Genomic DNA, 13,697 nt, shown 5'->3' on the forward strand with positions numbered 1-13,697 from the left:
TTTATGTTAATAGCCTATGATACATGGATTCAAGCATCATATCTTGGACAAACTTGGGGGAAATAAGCATTTTTAGATTTTGATGTGTTGCACATTGTTATCTGTATGAAGACTTTACCTGGGAAAATACAGATGGTAGGCAAATTATTGTAAAAATACCCCATAAAGCTATGTAGTGGACCTGAGAATTATATGTATTTCTGGTTTTCTCTTCTCTGCTGTATCAGACATACTCACTTTGCTTCTACTTTCAGGACCTTTCAAACCATATTTTCTTCCAATGTCCTCCGACTCATTTGGCCTTGAGACGCTGCCTCCAGCCTCTGGCCAGCACATGTTACCATTCCAATTACTCACTTGTGAAACAATCACCTTCTTTCTATTCCACAGACTGTAACTCATCCTCAGAAGTAGGTCTTGTAAAATATTCAGAATCAAATTTCTTATTCCCTCCTCTATTTCTAGTCTTTCCTTTAAAAAAGTCTAAATTTCAGTGTTACCTGCTTAAAGGCAAAAAAAGTGTTCACAGTGTTTACGGTAATTCTGTGCTAAGACTGCTGCCAATCACAGTGACTAGTATTGTCTCATCATTCTCTTATACTCCTCTGTCTTTCCCTATCCATCAGCTGTCTCTTGTTTTACACTCAATTTGTAAGGTCTTTCTAAATGAAATGACCTTGTACTTTGTGTTATAATTATAATATGCAGCACAAGGGAGGATTAGTAAAAGCACAGGGCTTTTAGGTACTATAGTAATGTGCACAAATAGATAATTGTTAATAGAATAATCTTTCATTGAAAACAAAAAGACAAATATATTTTCAGAGATGAGCAAAAGAACTATCACTAATAATTTCCCGAGGGAACAAGAGGAATGGGGGCTATTGTTCTGTTCCTGTCTTATTCTTCAGGAAGTACATCTCTCTCACTTGCATTGGCTTGCAATAATAAAGACTGATACTTAGAACAGAGTAATGAGAATATCAATTGCAGTTGTAATAAACAGGCTACTTTTAAAGTACTATCTTCCTTTTACACCCAATAAAGATCATGAGTTTCCTGACTAAGAACAGATTTACCCTCTTTGCACAAAGTTGCAGAGTCCATTGTTAGGTTCATTCTAGAACCACCAAGTGACATACTGTCACCATTTGAAACTGGATATTACTTTTAGGTTTGCTGATAGTCTGACTTGGTTCTGAATTTCCTTTGTTTAAATAATAGTGATTAAAGTTGAATTATGACCATGTCATTACATTACAAAACAATACCTGTTACTGCTTAGCATTGCAAGAACAACAATAGGAAAAACAAGAGATTTACAAAATACAGCCTCTGGGTTATAGTGAAGTTGGTGGAAAAAGTAAAATACAAAAAAACCAGCCTTCTAAAGCATTAAAAAAAAATACAAACAAGAGATTACAATAAAGATGAGGATAAATTCTGGTCCAGATATGTTAGCTGAAGAATAAGGGAAAAAAAAAAAAACCAACAAAACAGGTTAATTTTGTAACACACACACACACACACACCCCCAATTTGATATAAGTAAAGCATTTTAATTAGGAGGTGATAAAATACTCAAACATGGTAACCAGGGTCATGGTAAATACTCCTTAACTAGACACCATTAGGACCATCTTGTATAAGTACTTGATCCTGCTTTATAACAGGGTTTTGAAACAGTGGCTTCTGAGAAAAACAGATCTCTCTGTCCTTAAAATTACTGATCAGAACCAAAAATGCCAGACTGAAAAACATTTCTTTTGTGGAATTTGGTGGGTTTTGCTTGTTTTAATAACATCAAGTAAACAACAACAAAGTGGATAAAATCATGTAAGCCAATCTAATTCATTAATATGCAGCTTCTGAAACATATTTCTTATCTCAAGAAGTGGCCTACCATGACATTGTTTTATTTGCAAGTTCTCTTTTCTCTATCAGTGTTGCTATAATTATAGTGAAAGTTGTCTCCCTTATATGGTGCTATCTTTAATTTTCACTTAATAGGATAAAAAAGAAAGGGTATTTGTAACTAACATCTACACACTACTGTGTTAGGAAAAGCTTAAAAGGATAGAAAACTTCATAGTTTCAACTATACATTAGTTCATTTGTACTATGTCTGTTGGCTGTTTGTCCTAGTTACATTTTATATGGCTGGCTGCTGACCAACCTCATTTCAATTGCAGTGCTGCTGCTCTATTTACCTTTCAGAAAAGACTGTATAAAGACTGTATATCGATTCATTTTCATTAACCAGTTTAGGTTTCATACAATATGGTAGACACCTAGGCTATATTACTTATAGAATTCCCAAAGAATTAATCATATGTATAACAACTAGTTTAATTAATGCATATGTATTGTGATATTGGTTTGTTGGTTTTTTGGTGTGGTTTTTTTTTTTTTTTATCTGTATAGAACAATGACAAAGTCTTCCAGAGTGTGCAAAGTAGTGGACTTAATCTTATTATTGCTGCTTCTTGCCATTGTTGAATTTCACAGAGAAGCAGATAATAATTTTTACAAGTTTGATGTATTAGAAACTCTTCATTTCCATTTTCATTGATTTTTAGCTGTGATTTGATATTTTGCAAACAGTACCAAGATATTTCATTATGTAAGTTTTCCATTCTTCATGTATTTTAAGTATTTTATTTGGAGGCATACTAAACCCCTAAGGAGTAAATATGGCATATTCAGCTCCAACTGTGCTGGATTTGCCCTCTGGTTCCACAGATCCCTACCATCACAGACTGGCACAGAAGTCACTGTTTTGTCAGTAATGTTTAACTGAGTTGATAAAGAGCAACAGTGGGAATAAAAGACTAAAATTTGCAATTTATTTTGCTATTTGAACTTACTGTTTTACTGAATATCATAGTTGTCACTGTGATTGATTGTTTGATTGATTTATTGATTTTTGTGAATGGGTAAATTTGTAAATTTTATACTAGTCCTGTTGTAGCTCAGGTCACCTTTTCTATAATTCCTCTTAGCTTATATTTATCGGTCTGATTTAGCTTCTTTATGATCAGTTTAGTGTTTAATAATGGATTAGTTTTCCCTATTGTTTGTATTGACTCTAAATATTTTGACTTTCTGGCCTTTCACACACTTTTTTAAAAATAAATTTGAACTGCTACAGCTAACAAGTATGCTGAATTTAATTTTACTGTGGCTATCAGAACTAACATCTGAAATGTAATAACGTCTTGACTCAATTAATTATAGCTGTATCAACAATAGTCTTGCTAGTCTGTTGCACAACTAAAAGCCACTATTTAACCTTGAGAAGTCTTCCTTAACACATGACTTGATGTGACGTTTGACCAAATTACATTGACTGGTAGTGCATATTAATACAGTACAGCTTTATGGATCTCCACTAGTCACTCAGCACTCCAATTGTGTGGATAGTAATTACTTAGATGTTATGAATGTAATATAAATTTCACTTCATTCTAATTGGTACATTATTTTCTCTATTTTGTAAATATGCTATCGCATAATTAGGGAAGACCTTCAAACTATTGCATAGAATTGCCAGAGTAATTATCTGTCTGTTATACAAGGACAAAATAGCTTTAGAGAAATTACTTTTTTAGTTGATTAGTGCCTTTATGCCTGTGGATTTTATTCAGTGTAGAGTTGACTGACTAGAAATCCTGTCATTCCTATTGTTTTTTAATGGTTTACTGATTATCTTTTCAGGTAGTATATTAACACACATTATCCAACTCCGGTATTTTACTAGAATATCTGTGGCACTGTAGAAAAAGCCCAGATGTCACTTCAAATGACAAAAGCCTGAGTCTTCAAAGCATGACAAGCAGTAGCCAGAAGTCTGTCCATACCAGAGATTCCAAACACCTTTTAGAGTATCAAACTGTGTTACTTATTTCTTCAAATCCTTTCTCCCATTTAAAAACTATAGGAACTGTAGGGAAAGGTAAGATAATTCTTTTAAATTAGGGGAAAGGGGTCAAATGTGAAGGATGAGATTTCCTGCAGTGACTTAAGTGCTAGAGCTGTTCCCTGTTCAGTCCACAAGCCAAAGGAGGTACTATAGAGGATGAGGTGACACATTTTGGTTTACAACCTCACACCACAGCATTTTTGGTCATTCCCATTCCTTAGTGACGCTACATTAAATGACGAGTAAACCACATTGAGAAACAGCCTTTTTCTGAGTTAAAGCCAGTGAGTATTGGTGCTATTCTATTCTTTTTGAACTTAGGCACAGAATCACAGACTGACTGGGTTTGTAAGGGACCTCTGGAGATCATCCAGACCAATCAACCTGCTGAAGAAAATTCACCTGGAGCAGGTTGCACAGAATCGTTTCAGGAAGGCTTTGAATGCCTCCAGAGATGGAGACTTCGAGAAAGGCCTCTTTGGGAGCCTGTTCCAGTGCTGTGTCACCCTCAAAATAAAGAAGTTTTTCCTCATATTCAGATAGAACTTCCTGTGTTGCCCGTTGCCCCTTGTCCTGTGGCTGGGCACCACTGAAAAGAGCTTGGCATTTTCTTATCACCCTTAAGATATTTGTATGCATTGCTAAGATCCCCTCTCAAGTCTTCTCTTCTCCAGGCTAGACAGGCCCAGCTCTCAGCCTGTCCTGATGAGGGAGATGCTCCTGTCCCATAATCATCTTCATAGCCCTCCACTGGACCCTCTCCAGTAGTTCCCTGTCTCTCTCAAACTGGGGATCCCAGAACTGGACACAGTGCTCCAAGTGCAGTCTCACCAGGGCAGAGTAGAGGGGATCACCTCCCTCCACCTGCTGGCCACATAAGTCCTAATGCCTCCGAGGATCCCTTTGGCCTCCTTGACCACCAGGGCACACTGCTGGCTCATGGGCAGCTTGCTATCCCCCAGGACAATGTATATCATATGTCTATATGTCATATGTCCACATGTCATATGTCCACCAGGACAACATATGTCATATAAACCTGGCTGCATAGTAGTTATTTCCTAATGGATGTGAGCATACATATGAGAAAGCCAGTCTCTTGACTTTTTAAACTCTATTCTACCAGTAGTTTTAGAGCTGAGCAATTGGTTGCTGATCTGCAGTTTGCTGGAGATATATGTAGCTGGGACCAGCTCAGTGTTTCTGGGCCTCGTCCAGCATTCCCATGTTTGACTTCCTTTAGGTCACTGCTGCCACTGCTGTGACTGTGGACAAAGATTCTCATGATTTTGGAAACATGAAATCACTGTTTCACTGTGATGTGTCATATAACACGGAGCTGGAAGTGCAGCCTCAAACACTTCCGTCATGCTGAAGACAGAAGGAGACCCAAGTCTTTTCATTGCAATTCCTTTGAGCTTCTTTACAAACAGGCTGGTGAAGATGGCCCAACCCATCCAAAAAGTCTCTGGGTACAAAGAGAGAGTCATCCACACCATTCCCATCAACAGAACAGAGTGTGTGGGGAAGGATAACCTACTGGTGGCCAGCACTCTGTCAGACCGCTTTTGTCCTGCAGAGGTGACCTTTGAGAACGCTGGTTAAGGTAAGCACTGTGTATGGATGGAGCACGATATTACTGTAAACTTTCCCTGTGAGTGCTTATGTTGTTGTTTTTCTGCTGGAACCAAGATAATATTCAAATTAAATCTGGAACATCAGGAAGTGATAAAGAAAAACTAAAGATTTCTTTTGGAGTCAACTGAAATCCCCCAAAAGGGACTAGCAGTTATCACTGAGAACGTCACAGTGACACACACAGAACTCCAGCAGATTCCCCAGAGGTAATTAAACCTTTAGGATTTTTTCCTGGTTGGTGTGGCACTTTCACATCTTTTGGAAGCATACCTTTTCCACATGTAATTAACCACAAAATAGAAGTTATTCAGTGAATAGTTTCATAGACAAAAGACACAGATATTCCTACTTCAGTTTCTTGTAAGGAAGAAAAAGAAAGGAAAACTTAACTAGGAATATCTGTGTCTCCTGTCTAAACATGGGTAACTTAATGATTGTGTTTAGTTATTTTTCTCAGACTATTTTTCTATACATCCTACTTCTGTCCAGGTGCTTCCTAGCTAAATAAAAATTGAAATGCTTACCTGAGGACTTAACTTTATGAAAAATTGTGTTAATTTTCTACAGTCATTCAATACCTTCAGCAATTTTATTCTGATGAAAAAATCAATTTAGTAAACAGATGCTGAGATGCTAAAAGACTCAGTTATGCCAGTAGTTGTGGTACATACACTGCACTCTTTACACTAGAAATAAGTAATTGTTTAGTTTTAATTGTAGCTTTCCTTAACTATGACTATTATTTATTTTTAAGAGAGTTTGCACTATAGAAAATTATGACTAAGCCCATATCTTTTAGCATAAACATTTTTCCGATTAAAGAGTCTAACACACATACACAGTAAAAACCGAAATTCTTGCCTTCTAGCATTTGCTTTTTGTTGTCGAGAAGTAGCAAATCCAATTACAAGATGTTTGATTCACCGGGTAAATCCTACTGGAACATTTTCGGCTCTGCAGGATACCACTCAGTACTGAAGAACTACTTGTCATCATAATGATGTAAAGGACCACATTCTGTGATTCACATTTGAAACTGTTTGCCAAATGATTTTCAGGAAGGCACCTTATAAAATGCCCCAAAACTCTCTTTAGTATTTAGATTCCTTTTTTATTATTATTATTTCATAATTATTCTTTGCATACCTTAAAACTAATAATGCAATGAATTCACCTTTGCCATGTTTTTTTGAGGAGATTTAATTCCTCCAAACATGAAACTCCCCAGGATAAAAAGAAGCTTCAAGATTTCAGTTAAGTAGATGCTTTTTGCTATAATTTGACTTTTTGTTAAACTGGTGGTTTTGGCTTCAGAGTCAATTTTCTTCATAAAATGAGGCAAATCAGAAACACCCTTAACTGAGCTCATTCAGTCTATGTTAATGAGAAATTGGACTGAAATCAGACTCATATGTTTACATTTGAGGAAACATACTAGGACTCATTTGTAAAGTCAATAAATAATCACAAAAACAGTCTCTCACAAGCACTGAAACAAACCATACTCCCACATAAAAAAAAAATATTTTCCTTTTTTATTTTCATTAACTCACTTTGTGTCTGTTTATTAATGAAACAAATTAAGGTAAATAAAGCAGGGAATAATTACTTTTAAGAGTATTAAGAGTTTTTATTATAAGCTATAAAATTTGCTCTGATATATAATAGAGTTTAAAGATAAAATTTCAATTCATGGACAGACATCTCTTGCATACATACATACATGCACTCTGTGCACCACCACAGACGAAGTCAGTTGGAAAAATGCTGAAAGAATGCACTTCCCTCAGAAAGGTTACAACAATATCAGGTAATAAAGGGTAGAATTTGCCTGCCATTTGATAGAGACAACAAACTGAAGAGCATTTGTATTTTTCAGAATAGTGAGAAGTACAGATGGAAAATACCTAATTGAAAACTTGCTAAAAAATTAATATTGTTTCTTGCCTTTTTATTCTCTTAGTCTAGTTTTCAGCTGATGAATCTTTCATCACTTCCTGCAATAAGCAGGAATAATAAAAATAAACAAAATAACCTCATTTTTGGTTCTGCTTAGGTCTCAATGAGCAAAGGGTCATCTCTCCCTTATTCCTTTTTTTAATATTTCACTGTTCTGCTCCACTACCAAGAATATATCTTATCCTATTTCTTCACTCATTCTATCAATGATGTTAAAGGCTAATATCCTTTTTTTTTTATCTGTCTCATATACCAAAGATATATTAATCAAATGCAGTTCCTATTTGATTTCATTAAACTTTGTAAGCATTTTCCAGTCACTGAAGTATTCAGAACAGGATAGGAACAGAGCATTAGGTCATCCAGGCAAAATAAAGGGTGTTGTATAATCAGTTTCATGTAGAATATTTTAAAAAAAGGATTTCTTCTCTTTTATGTTCTGTTTCAAGGTGTGGAATAAAATATTCCAGGTATAGTTCAACAAACCCCATCAGATTTGCAAAAGATGCATATTTTATTTTTTTTTTTTTAATCAAATCATTTTATGAGAGTTATTTAAAAAAAATCTTAAAAGAGGAATGATTTTTCTAGCTGTTGCATCTTCCAACAATTCTTGACTTCAAAGCCATTTCTATAGGATCTGAGTTACTTCAGACCCTTCTGATATTTCTATACTCTAACATAACATCAAAGAATAGTTTCAGTTTAAAAAAAAAAAAAAAAAGGAAATTTAAAAATCTAAGTTGCATAGTATCTGGGACCTAGGTTTTGGCACTCTTCATAGTCAAGTTGCCTGTTCTTCCTGTGATATATCAAAGCATAAATTTTGTCTATTACTTTCATGTTTATCCATAAAATGAAGTTACATTTTTCCCCATTTCCAGGGGAAAATACTGTTTATACTTCCATTATCATTCAACATAGTCCTTACCTCAGATCAAATTAAGATCTCTTGAGACATCCTTATGAATTACAAGACTTCTGACTGAAAAATCCATTAATCAGAAAGTCAGGATTTGTGTTAAAACTTGCCTTTGTAAAATTGTTCAGGTTGTAGTGTGTTGTTGGGTGATTTTTAATGTATTATATCTATGTATGAAGTAGCCTTTGAAAAGTTCCTAGCTATTATTTCTGCCTTGAACATCCACAGATACTGCTGGTAGTATGCTGCCTTTTTCACACTTGTTTATCTCAGGTCCTTAAACTCTGGTCATTCTTTAAGTGTATTACATTAATTTAGAGAGGGGAAAAAAAAAAAAAAAAGTAGTGAGAGCAGTGGAAAATTGGATTAAAAATCCAACATGTTTAAAGACTTCACGGTAACCCCCAAAATTCAGCTGATACTATTTCAGCTAATTGTTATTGTTAGTTGATAAGACTCACACTCTTGATAGAAGAAAACCAGACTTACTGTTCTCTTTGAAGCTGGTAAAATATTTTGCTTTTTCTCCATATTTTCTGTTCTATGGGAGTTTTTTTATTATTATTTTTTATTAATTCTTTCCTTTTTCAACCAGTTTTTACCTTATTACAACATGATTCTTACTCTTCCTAGCCTACATTGAATCTTTCTCACTGAGAAGCTGAGGCACTGAGGATCCCTCCCCACTTTTTTTCCCATTCTTCATTTTAAAAAAAATTCCTGTTTGCATCTAAGATTGATGAGCTACCTACTTATCTATCAGTTCCGTCCCCACTACTCTGACTCATCTGCAATAACAGTTTATTGCATCTTTATCCAAGTTTTTTACCTCTATTTAATCTTCATCTGTCATTATCCCCTCGTTACCTGTGTGAGCTTTTGTTGCTTCTCTGTTCAATGGTATCTCTCAATCAGACCTCTCTGTACAGTTTTCTTTTGATATTTTGCTTCATAGAAACCAATTGTAAAAACATAAATTGTGCTGTATTATATTGTTGAGCCAGGGTCCCTGTGAGACATTCAGAGGGTAATTTTGCCTATTTCAAGAGCGCTTATGTGCTTAGAAGTCTTAGCTTTTATATCTCCAGCTGAGCGGACATCCTCAGTACTTTATGAATTACCAGAGTCAAAATGCACAATCATACTCAATATTTTTAAACTTCATCAACTACCTTTTTCTTTCACTCAAAGAAGCTTCTTAACCCAAAAAGAAAGTGGAGGAAAGAGGCAGAAATAGGAGGAGTTCACACTAAGAGTAAACCCTGGCTAGGGTGACTTTAATAGGCTAGGAATCATGATAAGTGTTAAGTGACAAGAAGTGACAGGCTAGGAGAGCCTGGTGTTTAAAATGCACGACTAGATTTTCATGCACTCATTAGGAAAGAAAGAAATGAGACATGGAGTCAGCCCTGAATTGGAAAGAAGCGCCAAGTGTGTTGTGCCAGGGGCTTTTCATTCCATGGGAGACATTCACAGGATTAATTGACTCCTGGTCTATGCACACTGCTGTACAGCAGAGCTGTGGAAACCAGCCAGCAAGTCTTTTGCACATTTCGATTTTCTCCTCAACTTTAAGAGTCAGACTTACCTAAAATCTATAGGTATAGACAGTTTAGCCTAATTGAAATTGCTCAGGAATATTACTTCTTGAATGGTTCTGTGTCCTTTCAAGTGATATCTGTAGGAGCTGCAGAAATTCAATACAAGAGCCCCATGTCTGGTAGAAAGCAGGAGAGCACTGTGTTAAGTACTCACCTAGTTGTTTCCAAAGAATATAAAAAACACCAAAGGCTGATATTGGTGCTGTGACATCAGTGCAGTGTGTTGCATGGTCAAAGTAGTTTCTCCAAAACAGAGGCAGCAAAATAATAGATTAAGAAAATTATATCAGTTACTACTATCAGACCTCGATGGTGACATGGCACAACACATAACACCAAAAGAAGCTTTGCAGTCGAGAAAGAGGCAGATTTATGGAAGGCAGAAGTAGTCTGAGAAGATTTCAAAGATCCATGAAGAATTGTGTTGACAATCAGGAAACAGAAAGCTTGAGAGTTGAACCAAGGAAGAAACATGAGACCTTTGCAAATAACAAACTTAACCCCAGATGATGCATGTTTGAAGAGATAACAGCTCCAGAAGTTCTGTGGGTTTGTTTTATATAAGAATGTGTAAAGCTGAACTATTAATTTCCTGAATAGATTTTCTGAATAAGGAAACAAAGTAACAGGGTGAAGAGTGAAAGAACTAAAACCAAAACCAAACAACAACAAACTAAATGGAATTTAAAAGTATATTATGGGCAAAATTTCCTTTCTACAACTAATTTCATACCATTATCTGTATTAATTTTCTTAAATAGAACCAACCATATAATTGCCAACGTTTGAGTTTGGAAACTCACCTATAAAAATTAGAGACTTACAGAGTTTAGTTGGCAAAGTATGACCAGGACTAATTCTTTCATCACCATTTCAATACATTTTGTTGCTAGTTATATCTGTAACTTTTATATGTCTCTGTAAATTCAGCTGGCAACTCATAGACAACAGCAGGAAAAGCAAGCATGGATTGTATTCCGCATCCCTCACTGCATTAATTACTATGTTTGTGAGAAGAGTCGGGGGTGGGAGTTTCCTCTATAAAGTAGTATTTTAAGAAAATCCCAGGATTGGAGATAGGTCTATATTTTTGTGAAATTGATGCGCAAGGCTTTAGGTACTTCTTTCAAATTTCATCCCTTTACAGTGGCTCACAAAAATTTGTAGTGAAGAAATAGGACTTTGAAGTCCATTGAAATGAGTGGTACTTTTAAAACTACTTCTTGGCCTTGGATCTGGCCATTGGCATACTTGTTTTGTAGACATTTCTTTTCCTTCATCAAGCTTGAGAGCATTCTCTGGTTTTTATGCAGCTGAGTGGATAATTTCAATGCATATAAACATATGAATATGTATGAGCTCTTATGAGCTCTTGAAGATGCCATGGTTCACTAAATCAGATTGTTTAAATTTGCCCCAGCCACATAAGTTCTTCCAAAAGAAATTACTGAAATAGGTTTCTATGGATATCTCAGTTAATTAAAGCTCGTTTCATCCACATAATTCCCCTTTTTACAGGAGTCTTTCAGAGTTTCTGACTTTAATTCATTGCAAGCCAGCTGAAACTGGGAAGTCCATAAAGTTGCCATAGTAACTGAATGGACAAAGGCTTAATTCACTAGTTTATATAAGCCAGAACTCATATCCTGCAGATAGTAATGGTCTTAAATTATTTAGGTCTATAAAGTCCACTATTAATGGATTATATATATATTTAATAAATAGGTGTCAGTTCCTTAGTTAGTGAAAAATGGTCTTGGATTGCCCCATGCTGTCTCAAAAGTAGTTGTATGTTGGGTAGTAAGCCAAAGCCAATCAAAAAGTCAAGGGGAATGAAAAGGAACAAGAAACCAGCATATGGTAACATCTTTCCATCTTGAGAGGATATGAATTATGTTATTTATTTATTAAGAGTTTATTTTTTAAAAATCCCAACACTGAGCTGTTAAACTCCACAAAGTCAATGTGGATTTAACAGTAAAGAGTACAGCACATTTTGAAATTTGCAATCTAATGAAAACAACGGGACAGAACTCAATTGTTATTGCTCCAAGCCCATGGACAGAATTTGCAGTGACACTGCTCAGGTAACAAGATAGATGTGGAAAAGCAAGACTCAAGGAGAAATCTCTTGAAGAATGTTATGAATCACCTCGTTTTGTCATCGGCAGCATGATTTATTTAGGGGCACTGCATTCTTTTGGATTAAAAAAAGTGTGACATAGCCAATGGTTATGCTGGGTGGTGTCAATATGGATGTCCCAAAATTAAGCAATAATATATATATATATATATATATATATATATATATATATATATATATATTGCTCAGTTCAGACAATTCCCCACTTCTCAACTTCTTGTTCATGAACCAAAAGTCTTTTACTTTGAACTGATTTGAGATTATCCATTAACTTTGAGAACAATAATGTGGATAACTGGCTAGCTGAAAAGGGTCACATAGACATAGTCCAGCTGGCTGGACAAAAATGCACATCGCTCTCAGCTTATCTGAAGTAAAGCAAAAATACACTATCCTTGGCTGTTCTTGTTACACAGTATCAGGAAGATCGTGGTGGGAAAAGAATGTTACAGGTGGGAACAGATAACTACAGAAGAGAAACTAGGGGCGGGCTTGGTATTTAGGCAACTAACCAATAATGAGCTTAACTTTTGTAATATGTATGAGCTAATTATAACAAGGCATAAAAGGTGACTGTAAGGTAAAATAAATGAAGTCTGCTGATCACTCATATTGAGTGACTGTGTCTTCCCTCCGTCGCGACACAACAACAATAACTTTTTCTGTCTGCTTGACTTTGCCTTCTTTCCCCACACTTTCTGCTTTATGCAACATTTAGCAATTGGGCAGATTAAAATTGTAAACCAGGCCTGCTGCACTGCAACTTTCCTAAACAGCATTGGTAAATATTATAATCATCATAAACATTCTTTGGGAACTTTGTACTAGTAAATGGATTCGGACATTTTCATCATCAAATCTACCTATAATTTCAATATCTTAGAGAACAATTCTATATAATTTAATTCCCTAGATTAATGAATTCTATAGCTCTTTTTCATGATATTCCTGAGTACATCAGTTATTCATTTTAATCCTGCAAGCATGAAGAGAACAGCCCAGGTGGGAATTGCCACTACAGCTTTATTGTATTTTATGTTGATTTCATTCTTTTCTTGCATTTTAATTCTACTGCCAGTTTTCAGCAAGATGTTGAAACTAAAAGTTTCCCCTGCACATTTAATTCAAAGAGCAGATTGACACCTATATTTCTCCCTGGATGGGATTCCACTGCTCATCAGGCGATCAGACTTTATAACTAGATTTGTATTTTGTGTCATGCCAGCCATCTCCTATCATTCCAGGTGGTTTAGGTCCTTTTATAGATTCTTGCCCAGGATGTATAAATACTGGATAAATGGCATGAGGCAATAGGATGTGGAAAACCATTCAGAGAAATAAAAAGCAGATTGTTAACAAAAGTGAATGAAAACAGGGAATAGTTAGATACTCCACTATCATAAATTTATTTTGTTGTCACATACAACAATAAAAGGGTTGGTGTGTTTTGTGATTTTAGGTTTGTTTTGTTTTGTCCAGGAGCCTCTCATGAGCTGTGAAATAGCATAGGTT

The 13,697-nt window shown here is 35.5% G+C and overlaps 1 protein-coding gene across 4 annotated transcripts in view; it reads right to left on the reverse strand.

Moving 5' to 3' along the window:
• Positions 1-13,697, reverse strand: part of LOC119145436 (cadherin-19-like) — a 69,040-nt gene that overhangs the window by 42,935 nt on the left and 12,408 nt on the right. The window contains exon 1 of one of the 4 annotated variants that reach the window (XM_037381905.1): positions 5,463-5,589. The exons of the other annotated variants lie outside the window; for them this stretch is intronic. The gene's annotated coding sequence lies outside the window, so the exon portion shown is untranslated. Of the gene's footprint in view, positions 1-5,462; positions 5,590-13,697 lie in introns of those variants that run through there. 4 annotated transcript variants of the gene reach the window in all.

This window comes from Falco rusticolus, chromosome 3 (assembly GCF_015220075.1).
Source record: "Falco rusticolus isolate bFalRus1 chromosome 3, bFalRus1.pri, whole genome shotgun sequence".
NCBI classification, from domain to species: domain Eukaryota; kingdom Metazoa; phylum Chordata; class Aves; order Falconiformes; family Falconidae; genus Falco; species Falco rusticolus.